The following is a 3,376-nucleotide window of genomic DNA, read 5'->3' as shown; positions in this document are numbered from 1 at the left end:
TGTGTGTGTGTGTGTGTGTGTGTGTGTGTGTGTGTGTGTGTGTGTTTGTGTGTGTGTGTTATGTACACATGGGCAAAGAGGGCATATATTTGTCAGGACTTGAAAAGGGGAAGGGAAGAGTCCGCTACAAATGTCCCTTCCCCCGCTTAGGCTCAGGGCATACTGTCCTGGTCTCAAGGTATACTGGGGAGTAGGAGTTGACAGGGCTGACATACACCTCACTTGTTTGGAGGCTTTGTAGAGTTTAAAGCAGCTGTTGTCACATAGGGGCAGTTTTACTTCCCCTAGCGACATTTGGCAATATTTGGAGCTACTTGATGGTCTCGGCTTGGGGTGGAGGACAATGCTACTGACCTCTAGTGAACAGAGGCCAGTGAGGCTGCCAAAAGTCCTGCAACATTCCCCCACAGCAAAGAATTATGAGGCTCAAATGTCAGTAGTTCTGAGGTTGAGAAACTGGTTTAAAGTGTACATGTGTGTCATGTGATTAACTAGGGCACTGTGCTAATTAAGATTATTTTGTCTGCAAACCGCAGAAACCTGCTCTATTTAAGTAAGAAGGGAAATGTAACAGAACACAGGAAGATTTGAACAACCAAACCAAGGAAAGGGCAGAACCAGCCAGCTCCTAGAATCTCGTGGACCTTCCTCCTACAGAAGGGTTTTTAAACCTCTTCACTGTTGATGTTTTGAACTAGATAATTCTTTGTTATAGAGGGCTGTTCTGTACATCGTAGGATGTTTAATGCCTCCAGGCATTGCCATATATTCCCTGGGAGGCCAAATTGCTCCCGGCTGAGAACCACAACTTTAGGGTGCTGCCATAACTCCCTATCTCTGGTCACTCCTGTAAGGCTTCAGATCCCCAGGAGAGAGAACCAGTATGACCCAATTCTGCCTGTTCATGGCTCAGTTAGCAATGGCAAAGGGTTGATAGCAAAAATATGGTTGGGGGATTATTTTGAGGTAGATAGGCTTATTGCACTATTTGGCATCTGTAATAGGCACTGAACTAAATTAAATTTCCAAGGGCCTCATATGTTGTGTTAAGGAAATTGAACTTTATCCTGGGGATGGGGAGTGATGCTAATAAAGATAAGAGGGATGTGATCATTAAAGGAGCTTGGTTTTTGGAATCGAGGGTTTAGTAACAATGCCTGGGGTGGAAATTCAGGTCCACAAATGGACTCTGAGTAAACCTAAGTAGAAAATGAGTGTTCTGAAAGGATACTGATGGCCCGCAGACAGAAAGTTGGAGACCCAGACTTGGGAACAGCCTGGACTGTTCCAGCTCCAAGTGTCTAGGTAGGAGAAACTACTTGACAGTCTCAAACATGACTTATTTCATAGCAAGGAACTATTTAAAAAGGAATGTGGCCTGAGAAGACTGTCGAATGTTTCGAATATTTGTTATGGGTATTAGGAAGGGTTAACCACTTGCAGGGTTTTGTGACTGAATGGTACAGTGATGAGAGAGCCCAGGGCACTTCACGGTGTGCTGGTGGGTTGGACCTCTAGATGCAGGGAGGAAAGGGGAGGACAGCAGCTGGTAGCCTGGAGAGAGAAGAACCCTTGGGGGACTGGGAGTGCTGTCCAGGTGGAAGAGTGGTGACGTAAAGAGAGGAGACCTTTGGAAGGTGGAACGCTGTCACCCCACATTTGAGAGGGCATGCACATCATTTTTACCTGTTCTAGAGAAGTGACTCGAAGGTTCAGCAGGGCGAGACACTGGTTACAGGAGGATCACCCATGGCAGCGGGACGGTGATGATGAAAGAATCTGCACCTCGGGACAGCACAGCAAGCAGTTTTATAATCAAGCAAATCAATTATCTGAATTCCTGTATAGTGTTTACAGTCACCTTGCTTAAGAGTGCTGACTACGCTGGGCACGGTGACTCATGCCTATAAACCCAGAACTTTAACCGGGCTCGGTGGCTCAGCCTGTAATCCCATACTTTGGGAGGCTGAGGTGAGTGGATTGCCTGAGCCTGCGCATTCGAGACCTGCCTGGGCAACTTGGCGAGACCTCATCTCTACAATAAATCAAAAAAATTAACTGGGCATGGTAGCGTGCGCCTGTAGTTCCAGCTACTTGGAAGGCTGAGGCGGAAGGATCAGCAGACCCCAGCAGGTCGAGGAGCGGCCACTGCACTCCAGTCTGGGTGACAGAGTGAGACTCCAATTAAAAAAAAAACAAACCCAGAACTTTGAGAGGCGGAGGAAAAGAGGATTGTCTGAGTCCAGGGGTTCGAGACTAGCCTGGGCAACTTGGCCAGACCTCGTCTCTACAATAAATCAAAAAATTAGCTGGGAGTGCTTGTGGTTCCAGCTGCTTGGGAGGCTGAGGCAGAAGGATCACCTAAGCCCAGCAGGTTGAGGCTGTGATGGCTGTGAGCGTGCCACTACACTACAGCCTGGGCGACAGAGTGAGACTCCTACTCCAAAAAAAAAAGAAAAAGAGTGTTGACTACATTGTCTTTAGGTTGCTGGTGACTCCTTAACCCCATGATTTATGACAGGGAATGTGCACATATCCTGCAGAGACCAGTCTTGGCCAGGGGCTGCTGCCCCCGGGGAGGGACAGAAAGAAGCTGATGTGGGGGAAAGAGGCAATGCGACATGTCCCCACACTCCACCCCTACGTGGAACTCTTTCCACCCTCACAATCTTTGCACAACATTGATCTTCCGCAAGTTTCCTGAGGTGGACACATGAGTCAAACATTGCATCCATGTCCCGTGTATGGATCCACTATAGTGATTATGATACCTGTGAGTACCTTTTGCCAGAAGGAACTTAGTGACCCAAACTGCTTGGAAAAGGGGTGGTCAGCAGTTTGGGAAACAGCACTGACTTCAGTATTCAAGGTCTTAAAGGCCGTAGACACTTATGACCATGGTCAGGAATGTATACACAGCATTCAGTTTGCAATATGGCACAGGTGTGCAGCAATATGCCTCCCTGTATAGCAGTGAGCATATTCGTGGCCATTGTAGGAAACTCTGAGCAGACCCAGCATGTGGACTTGTGCACTGGGGCAAGGGTTCCCACTCGTTGAAGGAACACATTCCCAGAGCTGGCAGAGGCTAAGGGTGATGAGATAAATGTCTGAGAGGAACAAGCAGAGGTACATCTCTGTTATCAGGCAAAACACGCAGCATTCCTGTCCAACATTCCTGTCCTGTGACAATACTGGGACACTTTGGGGAGGCCTGCCAGGCCTGGAATACCATGACCTATCAGGCCCAGGAGCCCTCCTGTCCCATGAAAGGACAGTGGCCGGGCTCAGTGGCTCAGCCTGTAATCTCGCGCCTTTGGGAGGCTGAGGTGAGTGGATTGCCTGAGCCCGCGGGTTCGAGACCCGCTTGGGCAGC

The sequence above is a fragment of the Carlito syrichta genome, unplaced genomic scaffold (assembly GCF_000164805.1).
Source record: "Carlito syrichta isolate Samal-C Ts95f unplaced genomic scaffold, Tarsius_syrichta-2.0.1 Scaffold307930, whole genome shotgun sequence".
Lineage (NCBI taxonomy): Eukaryota > Metazoa > Chordata > Mammalia > Primates > Tarsiidae > Carlito > Carlito syrichta.
This window is presented reverse-complemented; position numbering follows the sequence as displayed.